The following is an 18815-nucleotide window of genomic DNA, read 5'->3' on the forward strand; positions in this document are numbered from 1 at the left end:
CGCCCACGGCGATTGGCCCGCCCCGCGGCGCGGGCGGGGCCCAGCGCGAAGCTCCACTTTCTCCTTCCTGCCCTCGAGGCCATGTTGGAGAAGGGAAAGTGAAGCTGCGCCGGTGTAATCCCCTTTCACTTTGATCAAGGAGGCCCGCAGTTAAAATGGGCTTTCCGGGCCTTCCGTGCCCCAACTAAAGATGACGCCGCACAACTCTTGCTTCCTTTGGAACGAGACTCGTGAGCGACAGACTTCAGATCTCAGCCTCTTCTCTCTCTATTCCTCATTCATCCGCAGAGAATTAAGGATTTGGCTAGAGTGGCCTGAACCCACTTTTCTAGGGTGAGGGCGCCGTGGCACGCGCCGGCATCAGTCCCCGGGGTGGTCGTCGTCTCGCGAGAGAGGCTTGGCGGGGAGCGTGCCGAGAACGAGGAGAGGAGAGGGAGGAGTCGCGGCCACCTCCGCCTCCTCGTCCTGTGGGAGGGGGGCCGAGGGAGGGGACTGTTGCTGATCTCAGGATGTTCTGGGTAGTCTGAGAAGGAGAGTATGAGGCGAGCTCCGGCCCGGGCGCGGCCGGGCTTCGGGGGCGAAGGCGGCGCCGTCTAAGCCCCTGCTCCCGCGAGGGCCGGCGCACGGATGGTGCCGGGGCCACTCGGGTGTTGATCCGCGTGTCCCCTCCCCCTCCCCCACGCGGTGGTCTGCCGTCCCGCCCCGGCCGGGCAGAGCCATGTCTCGGCGTGGCTCCTGCCCACACCTGTTGTGGGACGTGAGGAAAAGGTCCCTCGGGCTGGAGGACCCGTCCCGGCTGCGGAACCGCTACCTGGGTGAGCGGGGCCCCGGGGCGGAGGCGCTGAGGTCGCCGCCCAGAGGTGGGGGAGGGGGCGTCGCCGCGGGGGTGTGGGAGGCGGGACGGCCCTCGGCGGGGGCGCCCGGACAGGCGCTGGGTGGCCCTCGGCCGGCGGACCTGCGCCCTGTCCTCCCGCCGCCAACCCTCTTCGCTTGCTGCCAGGCGCCGCCCTTGCTGGGATTTCCTCGGGGGCCGGACCGGGGCAGACAGTCCTGGACAGGAGGGGTGTTGGGGTCGCTTCTGGAGTGGGACTCGGGAGGAGACCTGCCGAACCCCCCGCAGCTGCTTCGTTTGGAGCAGAAGTGGGCGCTTCTGCTCGCCTCCAACGCTCTCCTCGCTCCGCCGAAGGACCTAAGTTTTTGTTGACCCCCGTCCCTTCCGTCTTGGAGGGTCAGGTGTGGGCGGCGACGCGCTGACCACCCTCGGGGACTTCACCTCCGGGCGGACTCGGCGTCAACTGTCCTGCGGCGCCGAGCCAGACCCTGCAAGTGTCGGCCGAGCTCGCCCCACCCCGCGCCCCCGGTGCCTCGCTGTTGGCGTGGTTCTGAGCGCTGTAAGGAGGTGTAGGGTTTCACGGTCCTGTTCCCACCCCCGGGAAGCACACTTGGCATTTACTGTTTCTTAGTTAAGCTTTCTAAAAACAACCTTCAATACTTGAGGGAACAGTATTCCACTTTGTTTCGTTTTGGGTAAAGTGGTTTGGTGAGAATTCTGGGTCACGCCTGAGCTGCCTCAAAAGCCTCAAAAAATCTTCAAGGTGGGCCTGTTTAGTAAGGGTCTGCTTTGTTTCTTCCTGTGCAATCTTTTCCTTACTCTTTAATCTCTCATTGTTTTTTATTTGAAGAGAAGACAACATCATTTAAAATTTTTTTCCTTCCAATTTTGTCACTTTTTGCTAGGTAAGTATTTGTTGATGTTATTTGGTTTTGACTTCAAGTCAATAAAAGAAAATGAAATCTCATTACACCTGACAGTTCTGGTTTGTAAATTATTTGAGAGAAGTTAGCAAGCATTTTTTTCTTATTCTTGTTTTTTTGTGTCTCAAGTGAAAGAGGAATACATTCTCCTTGTAAAAACTCAGTAAAAGTGAAGCAAAAATTCCTGGGATCCCTCCCATTACAATTTCACACACACACCCTTAGAGGTGACACCGTTTCCTGAATACTCTTCCGGACTTTCTTTTGCATTCTTACAAGCACATATGTGCGTATAGAAATGCTATAGTTTTGTGTCTGTGTGAGACCTGCATATTGGTGTCATTTTGTGAACACTGTTTTGCGGCTTGCTTTTTCTACACTACATCTTGGAGATCTTTCCATGGCAGTAAAAAGGATCTGAATATTCAGTCTTAAACTGTTGCTTAGTATTTAACAGTACGAGGTACCGCAGTTGACTCAACCTTTCCTCTTTAAGTGGACGGTCCCTGTTACCAACAGCACTGCAGTGAACATCCTTGTACATGATTTTTGTGCATTTGTTCTACGATGAGTACCTAGAGTGGTGATTAATCGTTTTAAAATTAAACGTCAATAGAGAGTGCTTTTTGTAAGCCAGTAACCGAGAAAGATGTGCAGTATTTCTTTTAATGTTTGTTCCCTGAGAAAGAAATTCTAGTTTAATACAACAAACTTGAATACTGTGTTCTGCAAGAATGAATTATGATTTGGTCCTTTATCTCAATTAGTTGGACAGTTAAGTACTTATATATAGGTTTATATATTAATGTTTTCTTCTGGTTCAGTTAGTTCAGTTGTATCTATGATAGAGTCAATTAAAATCTAACAAAACCATACATTTTCTTTTTCCCTTTCTACTCTAAGTCACTAGTGAGGGTGGAGTTTGTGTGTTGGGTAGAGGGGAATTGAAGAGTGAGAGTCTACTGACTTTAGTAGAAAGTCTAAATTATAGATTTTCAAATATATGTATATACATACAGGGAGTTCCTTATCTTAAATAATATATTAAATGTGCTAATAATATGTACTTTATAATTAGCACATTCTTGCAACAGCTTCCTTTCAAAATGGTTTCTAAGTATTTGAAAATAGCTTGTCCAGTAATTTCTTGGCCTTCGTAGACTTTCTTTACACCATTAATCTCATTCTTCCACACCACAGTGCTAATCTTGATTTAGTATTCAGGACACAGCAAAATCCTGAATTAATGAGATTTTTAAAAAATGATATTTTGAAGTACTCTTATAAAGCTTTCCTTTTAAAAAGTCCAAGTCCAAGGGTTTTGGAAAATAAATAGATTTTTTTTTTTGAGACTTCTATTTAAACATTTTGTTTATCACGATTTTGTAGGTTAAATATTTTTCGGATTTATTTCCATTATTTGTATTTCTAATAATGAATTACTGCTAAATAACAATAAAATTGGGATAGAATGAATTGACAGATTTTTCTTGTAACATTTACATTTCAAATTATTTCACCATAACGTGTCTTTCCTATAGTAGTATTCAAGCTTTGTAGGTGATTTTATTTAAATTTGGTTAATTACCTCCTTTCCTCCCATCAAAGAAAATTACAGTTCACAAAATATCTTTTTATATTGTGGGAATGAAGATAAATAATTTATCATATGTTATTTAGAAGAAAAAGATGTACGTATTTACTTATAGTCCCCACATTCACAAGATTCCCCTGAACCAATAGAGTGTTGTTTGGTCTAGCATGGATTCAGAGGCTAGGCCAGGGATTGTAATCTTTATGAGTCTGATTTAAATTTCAGTGTAGGATTTATTTTTTTAAAGAGTAATTGTCAGAGTCCAGAGTCAGGGACACCTGTAGGTTTAAATGTTTCAGTTTCTCAAGGTACTGTATTCTAGCTATAGAGTAGCGCTTTTAGTGATTATTATAGTTATTATTTAGTGATTTAGTGATTTATTTAGTGATTATTTAGTGATTTAGTGATTATTTAGTATATAATTTAGTGATTATTATAATAACTTATTAGCCACATATATTTCATTTGTGTATATATTTATACAGTTTTATAAAGATAAACATTGCTTATAAAAAACTATCATTTCTGTACATTTCCTCTTTCTATTGATATTTCTGTCATTTTAGACAGACTTGCCTACAACTTGAATTTACACTTTCTAACCCTTCTAAATTAAAAGACAGTAATTGACAAAAAAATAATTTAAAGAAACTTTTTGAGGGAGTTGTTTGCTGTAATGTGTAAAATGTTTATCATAAAATGTGTAAATTGTGATGAGGCAGTGTCTTGGTCAGCTTCGGCTGCTGTAACAAAATACCGTAAGCTGGGTGGCTTCTAAACAACAGAAATTTATTTCTCACAGTTTTGGAGGTTGGAAGGCTGAGATCACGGTGCCCACACAGTCAGGTTCTGCATCTTGTGAGGGCCTGCTTGCTGCTTCATAGCCGTCTTTTCACGGTAACCTCACATGGCAAAAGGGGGAGCTAACTCTCTAGGGTCTCTTTTATAAGGGCACTAATCCAATGCTAATCTCCTCCCAAAGATCACATCTCCTGTACTGTCACCTTGGGGGTTAGGATTTCAGCAAAGGAATTTTTGAGCAATACAAGCATTCAGACTATAGCAGCCAGTGACAACTTTATAGTGGAGACTGAAATCTCTTTTTCTCAGAGGATTAGGAAGTCTGTGTCCTTTGAATATCATTAGAGTCAATATGTAGTGAAATGGATAATTTTGCATTTAGATTACTCTTTAGTATATTCTGAATACATCTGCATTCAGACTTACCAAGTTCTTCATACTGTGTTGCCAAGTTACAATACATGAGGGTCAGTAAATTCTGACTTTTGCCTCCTTGTTAGCTACGGGGGGAAAAGTTAGTGGAATATTTCTATGTTGTTTCTTTAGTCTTGCAATCTCAATGAAAGTTGAAACATGTCTGATTTTAGTAGTGAAAAATGGCTATCAAATATGGCAGATATATTTGGTAGAATATGCAGATAATTCCTAAAGATAAGGCCACCAAAGGCATATTACCAGTCATAACAGCTGCAGACAGCTGTGGATTTCATTCCCCCTGGTACAGGATGAAAGTGCTTAGAAGGGATAGGAGCTTCTGGTGGCATAGAATTTATATTACAGGTGTGTTTTAGGTCAGTGCTTTTCAAATGTTTTGACCACGATACACGGTAAAAATGCATTGAAATGGCAACTTGTGATACACACACACACCTAAAATAAAAGATTCTCCAAATGGTATTTAGCTTTACTAGGTGGGGCACATTCTATTTTCTGTTCTGTATCATGTTGTTAAAAATGTTAGTGTTGACCCAGTAGAATATCCACTAATGAGTCTTGGCTTGAGGTTTGCAAAACTGTACTGGATGGTGTATGTTTTTTATAATTGTAATTGAATGTCATTGACTCCAAGGTAAGGGTGGATACATTTCCCAAGTATTTGCAGCAGATTTAAAAAAAATTTTTTTAAACACTGCTGGTGGCTAATAAAGAAGATATAAATAATGAAACTTCATTTTATTTATATCTTGGAAAAAATAACTAGAGTAGGACACTTTTAAATCCTCATTTCTTGGAAAATACCTGTAATGGGGTTGCTGAGTTTTCTGATAAGTGTTTATAAGAAACTGCCAGACTGTTTTCCAAAATAATTGTACCGTACTGCATCCCCACCAGCGGTGTTTGAGAATTCAGTTGTTCCACATTCTCATCAGCACTTGGCGTTGTGAGCCTTCCTAATTTTAGCCTTTCTAGTAGGTGTGTAGGTATAATGATAACATTATTGTTTTAATTTGCATTTGATTTAATCCTAATGGTTAATGATTTTGGGTCTCTTTTCATGGCTCATTTGCCATTCATATATTTTGGTTAAATGTTCAGATTTACATTCTTAATCTTGTAAGAATTCTTTATATATTCTTGATACAAGTCCTTAATCAGATACGTATTTTGCGAGTATTTTCTCCCAGTTTGTGTCTTGTCTTGTCTTTTTCTTAATGGCACCTTTTATATTTCATGCTTTTTGTGTCCTATTTAAGAATCATTACCCAATCCAAGGTCATAAAGTTTTCTACTATCATTTTTTCAAGAAGTTTTCTGTTTTTAGCTCTTACATGTAGGTCTGTGAACAATTTTGAGTTCATATTTATGTATGCTGTGAGGTAAGGGTCAAGTTTCATTTCTTTGTATATGAGTGTGCAGTTGATTTAGCACCATTTGTGAGAAGACTATCCTTTCCCCTTTGTTGAAAATCAGTTTACTGTATGTAAGTCAATTCCTCTACCATGTTCCATTGGTCTAGGTGTCTATCTTTGTGCCAGTACTTTGTGTCTTTATAGTGGGTGTTGAAATCAGCTAGTGTGATATTTTGAACTTGGTTCTTTTTTCCAAAATTATTTTGGCTATTCTGGGTTCTTTCCATTTCCATATAAATTTTAGAATCAGCTTGTTAGTTTCTGCTGGGGTTTTGATTGGTATTGTGTTGAAGCTATACATTATTTCAGGGAGAACTGTAGTCTTTATGGTATTGAATCTTTCAATCTATAATGGTGGTTTTTCTCTCCATTTATTTAGGTATTCTTTCATTTCTCTCAGCAATGTTTTATATTTTTCAATGTACAAATCTTAAACATATTTTGTTATATTTATCCCTATATATTTAATGTTTTTAGTACTATTTTAGATGGTATTGTTTTTTAATTTCAATATGAAGTTGTTCATCATGGGTATATGGAAATACGATTGATTTTTTTTTTTTTTGATTGTCCTTACATCCTGCAACTTTACTAAACCTACTCATTAGTTCTTATAAAATTTTGTTTTGCAGATTCTTGGGGATTTTATGTAGACGAGTATGTCACTGCATATTAAGAGAGTTTTATTTCTTCATTTTTCACCTATATTCTTTTTCTTTCCGTTTTCTTGCTTAGTTGCACTGGCCAGGACTCTAGTGGAATCTTGAATGGAAGTAGTGAGAGTGGACATCCTTGCCTCATTCCTTATCTTAGACAGGAAACATTCAGTCTTTCACTATCAAATTTGTTGTTGGCTATAGGATTTTTGTAGATGCCCTTTATCCGATTGAAGAAATTCCGTTCTATTCTTAGATTGCTGAGAATGTTTATCATGACTAGCTGTTGAATTTTTTTAAGGTTTTTCCCTGCATCTATTGATTTGATTATATGATTTGCCTTTCATTGATTCTGTTAATATGGTATATTAACCTATTGATTGATTTTTGAACGTTGAGCCAACATTTCAATTCCTGGGCTAAATCCTACTTGCTTATGGTAAATTATCTTTTAGATATTGCTGGCTTCAATTTTGGTAAGAATTTTGTATCTGTGTTCATAAAGGATATTAACCCATAGTTTTCTTGTTATAGTTTTGCCTGTTTTTGGGTATCAGGATAATGCTGGCCTCATAAATGAGTTGAATGTCGTCTTCTCTTTCTCTGAAGAGTTTGTGTAGAATGAAGTTATCTTTTCCTTAAACATTTGATATTTTCATCCTCGAAGCCATCTGAGCTTGGAGTTTTCTTTGTGGGAAGGGTTTTTTTGGTACTTTAACTTTTTATTTTGAGATAATTATAGATTCATATGCAGTTGTAAGAAATAATACAAAGATATCCTATATACCCTTCAACCAGTTCCCCCTATGATAACATCTTATACAACTATATTATAATATCACAACCAGGAAATCGACATAGGTAAATCTATGAACTTTATGGAGATTTCTCCAGTTTTACATGCACTCATTTGTGTGTGTGTATATTTAGTTCCAGGCAGTTTTAAGAGATTAATTTTAATTACTTTTAATAGATTAATGTTAATTTTAATTGGTTAACATTATTAATTGGTTAATGTGGTTACCACCACATTTAAGGTATAGCCAGTGCCATCACGATTCTTTGTGATACGCTTTTGTAGTCACAGCTACATCTTTCCCTCCCTACTGCTAACCCCTGGCAACCACTGATCTGTTCTCCATCTCGATAATTTTGTCATTTCAAGAATGTTATATAAATTACGTGTCTGTAACATTATAAAGAACAGCATGTAACCTTTTGAGATTGGCTTTTTCCCTCGGCCTAATTCCCTTAAGATCCATCCAAGTTGTTATAGCAATAGTTTATTCCTTTTTATTGTTGATTAGTATTTCATGATATGGATGTATGACTATTTAACCATTCACCTGTTGACAAATATTTAGATTATGTCTATTTCTAGTTCTTGACCGTTAAGTATAAAACTATTACAAACATTCATATATAGGTTTTTATATGAACATAAGTTTTCATCTCTTTGGGATATGTCCAAGAATTGCAGTTACTAGACTGTATGGTAAGCACGTTGTTTAATTTCGTAGGAAACTGCCGTAGGCTTCCCATCAGCCATGTGTGACTAATCCAGTTTCTTTGCATCACCAGTATTTGGTGTTATCACTGTTTTTTATTTTAGCCATTCTGATAAGTATATCGTGATATCTCATGGTTTTAATTTACATTTCCCTAATGGCTAATGTTGAGCATCTTTCATGTGCTTATTTGCCATCTTTGTATTTTCAGTGAAATGTCTCTTCATGTCTTTTGCTCATTTTCTATTTGGGTTAATAGTTTTTTTTTTACTGTTGAGTATTGAGACTTATTTATATAGTTTAGGTACTAGTCTTTTGCCAGATATGCAGTTTGCAAATATTTTCTTCCAGTCTATAGCTTATCTTTTGATTTTCTTCACAGAGTCTTTGGCAGAGTAAAGGTTTTTAACTTTAGTGAAGTCCAATTCATCAATTTTTCCTCTTTTTTTTTTTTTTTTTTGGTGAGGAAGATTAGGCCTGAGCTAACATCTGTGCCCATCTTCCTCTGTTTTGTATGTGGGATGCTGCCACAGCATGGCTTGATGAGCAGTACAGAGGTCCTCGCCCAAGACCTGAACCTGCGAACCCCAGGCCACTGAAGCAGAGCTCGTGAACTTAACCACTACGCCACCAGGCCGGCCCCTGAATTTTTCCTTTTATGGATTATGCTTTTTGTATCACGTCTGAGAACTCTTAACCTATCCCCACATCCTGAAGGTTGTCTTCTATGCTTTTTCCCTAAAGTTTTATAGTTTTACATTTTTACATTTAAGTTGAGGGTCCATTTTGTGTTAATTTTTGTATAAGGTGTGCAGTTTAGCTTGAATTTGATTTTTATGCCTATGGATCTCCAGCACCCATTTCTTAAAAAGGCTGTATTTGCTCCGTTGAATTGCTTTTGCACCTTTATTAAAAATCAGTTGGGCGTATTTGTATGGATCGAATTCTGTATTCTCTATTCTCTTTCATTGATCTCTGTGTCTCTCTCTCTGTAAACACCACACTGTCTTGTTTACTGTAGCTGTATAGTAAGTTTTAACATCAGGTTGAGTGATTTTTTTTTTTCCCATAATTCTTCTTTTTCAAAATTGTGTTAGCTATTCTAGGAGTTGTGCCTTTCTATATGAGTTTTAGAATAAGCCTGTCCATATCTCCAAAATACCTTGCTGTGATTTTGATAGAAATTGCTTTGGACTTATATATCAATTTGGGAAGAACTGACATCTTCACTATGTTGAGTCTTCGATCCATAAATTTGCTATGTCATTCCTTTAATTTAGGTCTTTGGTTTCTTTCATCAGCATTCTGTAATTATCAGGATACAGATCCTCACCATGGTTTGCTATATATATATCTAAATATTTGATTTTGGAGCAATTATAAATGATATTGTGTTTAAGTTCACCTTCCACATGTTAATTGTTAGTATATAAAAATGTGATTTTGGGGGCCGGCCCCGTGGCTTAGTGGTTAAATGCTCGCGCTCCGCTACTGGCGGCCCGGGTTTGTATCCGGGTGCGCACCGACGCACTGCTTGTCCGGCTATGCTGAGGCGGCGTCCCACATACAGCAACTAGAAGGATGTGCAACTGTGACGTACAACTATCTACTGGGGCTTTGCAGGAAAAAAAAGGGAGGAGGATTGGCAATAGATTGTTAGCTCAGGGCCGGTCTTCCTCAGCAAAAAGAGGAAGATTGGCATGGATGTTAGCTCAGGGCTGATCTTCCTCACACACAAAAACAAAACAAAACAAAACAATCAAAAAAAAAAGTGATGTTTTGCGTTTGTTGATCTTGTATTCTGTGACCTTGCTGAACTCACTTATTAGTTCTAGGTGTTTTTTGGGTATATTCCTGGGAATTTTCTACGTGGAAAATGATGTCACCTTCTGATAGGGACTGTTTTATTTCTTCCTTTCCAATCTGTACATCTTTTCTTTTTCTTGCATTATTGCATTGGCTAAAACTGCCAGTAATATGTTTAATAATAATGGTGAGAGTTACATTACATCCTTGTAATGTTCCTGATTTTAAGAAGAGAGAGTTCAGTCTTTCACCGTTAAATATGATATAAGATGTAGGGTTTTTATAGGCACTTTTTATCAGATTGAGGAAGTTTCTCTCTATTCCTGGTTTGCTGAGAGCATTTATCATAAATGGGTTCAATCAGAGAAGCAGAACCACTAGGAGATAACACAAACATACATACACACAAAGATGGGTTACTGGTATTTGAACTGTCTTTGTAAGGTTGTTCTCTTCATATCTGATGCTGGGGCTTGACATCCTCAGGACAGACAGGTGGGAAAGGAAGATGGTTGTAAATTGAGGGTAGGAAGGACAAGCTTGAACCCATGAAAACAAAGGTACTGTGTCAGTTCTCATTGTCTCCAGTCTTATCATTGTGGGTGTTCTATAGAAGAAGCTGGCACCCTTTGTCAGGGACTTAAACACACAATTGGCCAAGTATTCCAAGAAGCTAAAGGAGGATCCATGGGAAGGTGGGACAGTTATGGGCCTGAAAAGTGAGTGGTGGTTCATTCCTGTGTCCTGCCAGACAGAGGCTCTCTCAAGTCTCCTGCCCTGTTTTCAGTGTTACTTATGAGTACTTGGTGGGAGCTCATGGAGAAGAGCTGCTGACTGAATGCAGACTCTGCTTGTGTCGAGGATCCCAGAGATTCTAAACTGTCTCTCTAGCCCACAATTGGCCTTTAAGCATTTGTTTGAATTTTCACTGTTTTGTTCTTACACACTTTGGTGACGTTTCTTTGTCCTGTGTTCTGTCACAGATGAAACAGTTCTATGTTCTGTCTGTCCTTGGAGGAGTTTAGTTCTCCTGGTTACTGGTAAGATGCCGTGAGAACCAAAGAAGATGATTATTTCAAGGAGACAGCAGTCAGCTGTGACAAATAATACTGTAAAGTCATGAAAAAATGTGTCTTGAAAGAGATCATTGGATGTACTGATAACCATGATTTCTGAAAACAAAACTAATGGAAAGGAGGGGGCAAAAGGAACAATGCGGGAAAAGGAAGAGCTGGCAGTGAGCTAGAGAAGGCAGCGGATGTAGATGACTGGGAAGTTCGGCATTGAAGAGAAGTAGCTCAAAGAGACCGTAGAGTCAAGTAAAGTGAAAAATTTTGTTCAAGTGCTTTTCCAGTTCTGCTTCTCGGTATCGTTAGCCTTATTCTTTTCCCTTAACCAGCTCGAGTTACCTCAACTCCTTAATGAAGTCATTTTTAAAATCATTTTCTCTCTTTTTAGATAATATTATCTTAGAATAGTCCCACTTATACATAGGGAGAGAACTAGTCTTAAGCATCTTCAGTTTATCAGGCACATCTATGAGTTTTGCATATGCTAATTAATTTACTCCTGACAATTAACCTATAAAGTTGACACTGTTGTTCCCATCAAATATAAAACTTTTATAAACGTAAAACTAGAGGCCAGCCCTGTGGCGTAGCAGTTAAGTGCTCGTGCTCCGCTGCTGGTGGCCCGGGTTCGGATCTCGGACGCGCACCGATGCACCGCTTATCAGGCCATGCTGTGGCGGCGTCATATATAAAGTGGAGGAAGATGGGCACAGATGTTAGCCCAGGGCCAGCCTTCCTCAGCAAAAACAAGAGGATTGGCATGGATGTTAGCTCAGGGCTGATCTTCCTCACACACACAAAAATAAATAAATAAAGAAGGTTCTTACTTAAAATAAAACAAAACAAAACGTAAAACTGAAGCTCTGAGAGAGGTTAAGTTTTGCTCAGCGTATGTATGGTATGTTCCAAGTTAGATATTTAAACCTAAGTCTAACGTTTCTTGTCCCAAGCATCCCATAGTCTAATAAGGGAGTTAGGTATGTGAATCAATAAGTTAGCCATTAAAAATGAGCAACTGCTCTATATTTATTGTCACTGCAAGATGTTCACCCTGTATTATTGAGTGAAAACACATTATAGAACAGAATGACTATTATGATCCCATTCATTTATTCACTGATTCAGCAAATATGTGTTGAGTACCTACTTTTTGCTAGGCACAGTTCTAGGCACTTGAGTGTGAACTAAAGAGTGTTTCTCTTTCTATGGAGCTTATAGTCTATTAATATAGAATAGAATGTCAAAGTAGAGATGAAATTATAAGCAGCAGCTTGGGTTGCAAGAAAGACTCGAGTAGGAAGCCACTATGATAAGTAAATTCACCCATAACAAGTGTATAATTGTTGGGAGACAGTTCTCCATGGCTTATTTGCATTTCTGCATATCTCGTGAGCAGAGCCACCTGGCTACTTTGTTCTGGACTATCTTTTCGAGGATGTTTATATAGGGAACAGCCTTGAAAGATATAGTATCTCCCTCTGGGGCAGAAGGCAGATTTATTTATTGTCCTGTGTAATAAAGATAATGTCTCCCTTTGGGACAAAGGTCAGGCAGGTTTGCTTGATACAAGATCTGGGTTCCCTCAGTTCAGTGTTCCCCAGCTGTGATTCAAACCCACTGCAGGTACAGTATTCACCCAGGCTGCTCTGCCTTGCCCCATGGGAATTGGGGGACAAAGGGAACCCATGTGAACCTGAAGCTCATACTACTAGAGTAGTAAAATCCTTTGCCTCTGACTTGTGAGTCTTGTCTCTTCTGCCGGCATCCAGGAAATGGTGGCAGGTGACTTGTTAGCTTGCAGGTAGACCAGACTCTTCACAGTTCTTGATAACAGCTATGAGTTTATTTTTATTTTAATTTGAAGGGGTCAATTTTTTTAACTTACAGTTCTTATTCTCTGGTGGCTATCGCCTCCTATTTCTTGATGTAGTGCATTTAATTACTAAAAGGGTAGAGGAGGTTTACACTAGTTTGTTCTAGAAGCACATTTTATGGGATGTGTGGACGAAACAATCAGTTTGATCTCCAAAGTCACATACAAAAATATCATTCTGGAGCTATTTAACTATCATGTGTCAGTGCATGTTTTTATGTACAAGTTTCATGTATAAGAGTTCTTGCTAGAACTTACTTTGTCTCATGTCCCACCACCGTTTTCTCTAGACAGAAATGGCTAGAGCCGTGTTTTCAAACCCAGATTTTAAAAATTTGGAAAAAAAAGTTTTTAGTACTTTTTTTTTTAGTATTCTAATGAATTTTAATTGCTGTCATGTTGTTAATTTGAATATTTTATTTCTTAACTCTTAGTTTATAACTCAGTAGGATTACCAAGCCTGCTGCTGGCCCAGAGGAAAAGATTTTAAAAAATTTTTTATCGGTCTACTGCAGTTAGCATCTAAAACCAAAAATCAGATTTGAAAAGTTAATATATAAAGTACAACCTAGTTCATGAAAATATTGAATTTCTGTAGGTTGTTTTATTCCAATATATTTAAGAACCATAGAGCATTCCCCCCATGCAAAAAAAGAAAAGAAAATTCTTTAACCTATGTGTTCATCCTTTACCTAGCCATCTTCCCAGTTATAATCAAGGAGAAAGAAAGAAAACAGTTTGGCTTCAAGAAGATCTTGCTCTTTTCGTTGAAGGGCAAGAAAACATAATAGAGAAATCTGTCCTTTGTGACAGTATACAGAGAGCATAGTCAAATTTAATTTTATTTGCGATCTTATCAGCCTGATTACGTAGCTAATTATTGGTCTTTGTCATATTTTCAGCTTCCTTTCGTTACAGCTTTTGAATAAACATGAAGCTTTTTGGTTCATCTTTGGTAGAGATGATTCATTTCTTGAAAGGAAACGTATTTCTCTTTTTCAAAGAAGGGACTTATTCTATCTTTGCAGTATTATAACTGTTCTGCTATTGATGGATATTTAGGCTGATTTCATTTTTTTTGCTGCCACGTGTCATCGTAAAATGGACTTTAAAATATTTTAAGGGGCCGGCCTGGTGGTGCAGCAGTTAAGTGCGTGTGCTCTGCTTTGGCAGCCCGGGGTTCATAAGTTCGGATCCCGGGCGTACACTGACGCACCGCTTGTCAAGCCATGCTGTGGTGGCGTCCCATATAAAGTGGAGGAAGATGGGCACAGGTGTTAGCGCAGGGCCAGTCTTCCTCAGCCAAAAAAAAAAAAAAAAAGAGAGAGGATTGGCATCGGATGTTAGCTCAGGGCTGATCTTGCCCACAAAAACAAAAAAAAGAGGGGCCGGCCTGGTGGCGCAAGCAGTTAAGTGCGAGCGCTCCGCTGAGGCGGCCTGGGGTTCAGCAGTTCAGATCCCGGGCGCGCACCGACGCACTACTTGTCAGGCCATGCTGTGGCGGTGTCCCGTATAAAGTGGAGGAAGATGGGCACGGATGTTAGCCCAGGGCCAGTCTTCCTCAGCAAAAAGAAGAGGATTGGTAGATGTTAGCTCAGGGCCGATCTTCCTCACAAAAAAAAAAAAAAGAAAATATTTGAACATTCTGAAATTCACGTGTTTAAAAATAGGTGGCATCTTACAAAATACCGTTTGCCAACCTGCTTAAAATTGAAAACCCTGTCTCCCACTTCCAGCCCTCTTATCCCCTTTCTCTGCTTTATTTTTCCATGTAGCACTTTCACCACGTGACACATTGTTTATTGTCTTTCAGTAACATCACTAGAGGGCAGGGATCTTTTTCTGTTTTTTTTTTGACCACTGTATTCCTAGCTTCTAGAACACCGCCTGGAATGGAGTAAGTACTCGATATATTTGTTGAGTGGATGGATGAATTGAAGGGAACATTTGAGTGTTTACAGTGGTCCTAACACTGTGCTAAGCCTCTTTTGTCCTTGAATTGCTTAATCCTTACAGTAACCACATGAGGTAGGTAGGTGATAACAAGGGCTAAGGAGGAGGTTAATTTGCCCAATATCACTCAGCTTATAAATGGAGTAATTGAAATTAGGGCTTGAATCTATCTCATGCCAGATCCTAGCATCTTAACTTCAGTGTTACCCTTTTCTCAGCAATAAATTGTATGATTTATTTAGTTCTTTCTTTCTTTTTAGGCAGAAGGAATTTATCCAAAGATTAAAACTTGAAGCAACCCTGAATGTGCATGATGGCTGTGTAAGTAATAATTAATTCTTAACTGTGAAGGACTTTAATACTAAGTGTTCAAATGTTTGATGAAATGCCCTAATCCTCTCAGAAGAGATTGTGACTAACTATAATAAAATGGGAAAATAGAGTTTTACATTAAAACATAAAAATACATTTTGAATTTAGAAAAGTATATGGGAGATTTTTTAAAGTACAAGTGGGTTTTCTAATGTTATCAAAAGGCTTCCATCTCTTTTGCTCTACTGATACTGCTTTTGTGAAGGTCACTTGTGATCTTCGTGTCACCAAATCTAGTGGTCACTTCTGAGAAACTTTAGACATTGGTTGAGTACATCTTCTTTTCTGAAATATTTTTTCTCTCGGTTTCTGCTAATACCATACTCTCTTGGTTTTCTTTCTCTGTCATTGACTCACTACATCTTCTCTCTCTTCTTAGGTGACTCCCACATGTTGACCTTCAAATGTTGGATGTACCGAGACTCTGTCCTGGCTCCTCTGACCCTCTTTTCTTTTCTTCTCAGCTCTAGGTGACCCTGTCCAGTTCCATGGCTAAAAAAATATGACTTCCACCTCTCCACTTCTTCCCAGAACTCCAGATTCAGATGTCCAACTCTCTACTTAACATTCCCAGTTGCATGTCTAATAGGCACCGCAAATTGAACAGGGCAAACTGGAGCCCTTTTCTTTTTAATTTTTAAATTTTTTTTTTTTTTTTTTTTTTTTTGTGAGGAGATCAGCCCTGTGCTAACATCTGCCAATCCCCCTCTTTTTTTTTATTTGCTGAGGAAGACTGGCTCTGGGCTAATATCCGTGCCCATCTTCCTCCACTTTATATGGGACGCCGCCAACAGCATGGCTTGCCAAGCAGTGCGTCGGTGCCCACCCGGGATCCTAACTGGCGAACCCCGGGCCGCCGCAGTGGAGCGCATGCACTTAACCACTTGCGCCACCAGGCCGGCCCCTTCTTTTTAATTTTTATTATGAAAATTTCAAACATGCTTTTCATATACTTATCACCTGGATTTAGCTGTTATCAAGATTTTGGCACATTTTCTTTTTCCATTTCCTTTTTCTTTTTTTTTTTTTTTCCTTGCTGAAATATTTTAAAGCAAATCCTAGATATTATATCGTTTCACTCCTATGTGTAGCCTATAAGCAATGGTCACTTTCTTATGTAACCAAAATGTCATCATGTAATTTAACAAGATTGACGATATTTTTGGTATCATCTAATACACAGTTCATAATCAAATTTTCCTCATTGTTTAAAAATGTTTTTTATAGTTTGCTCAAAAGAGGATCCAGGCAAAGTCCATACCTTGATTGCTATGCCTCTTAAATTTTTATTAATCTGGAGCAGTCTTCCCTTTTTTTGTCCCTGCCATTGACTTGTTACAGAAACCGAGTCAGTTTTCCTATAGAATGTCCCATATTCTAGGTGTTGGTTTGTTTTCTTGTGGTATCATTTAACTTATTTCTATATTCTTAGTATTTCGTGTAAGTGGAGGTTACTTCTAGAGATTTGATTAGATTCAGATTCAACTTTGGGCAGGAATATTTACAGGTGATAATAATATGTGCTTCATATTGTATCACATAAAAAGGCACACAGTGTTTCATTGTCTCACTTTTAGTGATGGTAAGATTGATATAGGATTCAAGTGGCTAAAACAAATACTTGATTTTCTCTCCTACATCTTCAGTCTTCTACATTTCAGTAAATAGCAACATCATTCATCCAGCTCTTTAAGCTGAAAAATTTTGTTATCTTTGATCTCTCTTTCCTTTAACTTCCACATCTAGTCTATTTGTCTACCTCCAGAATATATCTGGAAGCCATCCACTTCTGTCTCTGTGCTGCCACCTAATTTAAGCTATTTTCTTCTCTTGCCTGGACTACTGCAGTATCCTCTCACTTGGTCTCCTTCATTCCACTTAGGTCTCCTGATTATTCCACTGATTCATGCAACATACAGATCCTAGATTATGCATACAAATCAGGTCATGTTACTCTTTTATATTATTTCCTCCTGTTTTCCCCCTGGGATGTAAGATGTACAATATGGTTGACAAAGGCAGAAGGATTGAGAAACATCTTCATCAAACAAGCCCTGTGGCCTGAATCTGCTAGGCTGGGTTTTGATACCTCTGAGAGTCAGTGGACAAGTAAGGGGTAGCAATTACTGAAAATCAAAGTGTATTCATTTACATTCATAAAGACGTATTATTCCTGTTACATTGGGATACCCTGTTTCATTACAGGTTACCTCAACAGTGTAGTTTTAAGGTTTTTGTTTTTTTTTTTTAAGAAATTGAAATACTAAAACAAATAAAGAAAAACAAACCTAGAGTTTAAGGCCAAGGAAATCTGATTCTAACAAACACTTCCTGATTTTGATCTAGGTGATCCATGGATCATACTTGGGAAAACACTGCTGCAGCTGCTCACTGAAAACATGAAACTAGAAAGATCACATGGAAAGAAATTACAAAGTCAAAAGAGGGGCTAAGCCCTTACTCTAAGGAACCCAACATTTAAAACTTAAGCAAAGAGGGAAAAAGTGTCTTTAGTCTTAGCCCCCAAATGGTTATCTTTTTCCTGTCCACAATTAGGGAATTATAATTATGCTGTAAATACAGTTTAGGTATATATTACTTATTTTAAAAGTTAAAATAATTTTGGGGGGAAAGGGATGAAAATAATAAACGCACATGGTTAAAATGGGTTATAATAAAAAGTAATAGATGTGTCCCACTCTCCATTATTCCTTTCTTATTCTCCAAAAGCAACCTCTTTTAATCTTTTTTTGTTTCAGCTCTTCTGGTGATTTCTTTCATGTCTCTACATAATATTCTTATACTGGTCTTTCTTAATTGTTAACTTTGGACATTGTCTATTGATTTCCTGCTGTAATAGAGGAGGATTTAAGTTATTTTTGCGACTCTCGCTTTCTAAGATTTAGGCTTCTCAGAATTTCTGTGTTACTGTTCTCAGCCTCTCCACTGGTCACTTTAACTTTAAACAACATACGTAAACATCCTTTTGTTTTTCTGTCTTTTGTAGACGGTATCCCTTGAGTCCCCATTCTGTAAGATAGAGACGTTGAATGCTTTCACCCTTCGTTCCACCTTCCTCTCTTTCTGGTTCACACCTCTGTCAGGTGTACATGCTTTTATGTTGTCAATGTTGATTACATTTACCCTTTATTCTGTAGCAGTTGTTATATTCTGTAATTGTCTATGTATTGTAAAAGTTGAAATTCAGTAAACAATGTTAATAAGTCTTAAATATATTTGTACTTTTCTTAGTTTTTGTTAAACTCTCCAACTCCTTAAGATGGGAAGAAAATTTTCTCAGAAGTCACTTTGTCAGAGAGACCGTCTGCAATATACCAAGGAGCAACGTCACCCACACCCCTGGCAGCCCCTAACCCCCTTAATCCTGCTCTGTTTTCTCCCGCTCTCAAACTCTGTGCGTGTCTCTTTTCCCCACCGGAACGTAGGCTCCCAGAGGCCAGGACTCTGCTGTTGTGGTCACTGCTCCGTCCTTGGTGCGAAGAACAGTACCTGGCTCTTAGCAGGTGCTCAGCACATGTTGACTGGATGATGATGGATGGCTTCATCCGCTCCACAA

The 18815-nt window shown here is 39.0% G+C and overlaps 1 long non-coding RNA gene across 4 annotated transcripts; it reads left to right on the forward strand.

Moving 5' to 3' along the window:
• The first annotated feature begins 339 nt into the window (after positions 1-339).
• Positions 340-18533, forward strand: LOC131404945 (uncharacterized). Of its 4 annotated transcripts, none has more exons than XR_009219879.1 (3): positions 340-815; positions 15127-15187; positions 18491-18533. It is a non-coding gene; the product is annotated as an uncharacterized LOC131404945 (long non-coding RNA). The 4 variants fall into 4 exon arrangements; XR_009219877.1 differs by lacking the exon at positions 18491-18533 and adding an exon at positions 17585-18476; XR_009219876.1 differs by lacking the exon at positions 18491-18533 and adding an exon at positions 15618-15939.
• The last annotated feature ends 282 nt before the right edge of the window (positions 18534-18815 follow it).

This window comes from Diceros bicornis, chromosome 4 (assembly GCF_020826845.1).
Source record: "Diceros bicornis minor isolate mBicDic1 chromosome 4, mDicBic1.mat.cur, whole genome shotgun sequence".
NCBI classification, from domain to species: domain Eukaryota; kingdom Metazoa; phylum Chordata; class Mammalia; order Perissodactyla; family Rhinocerotidae; genus Diceros; species Diceros bicornis.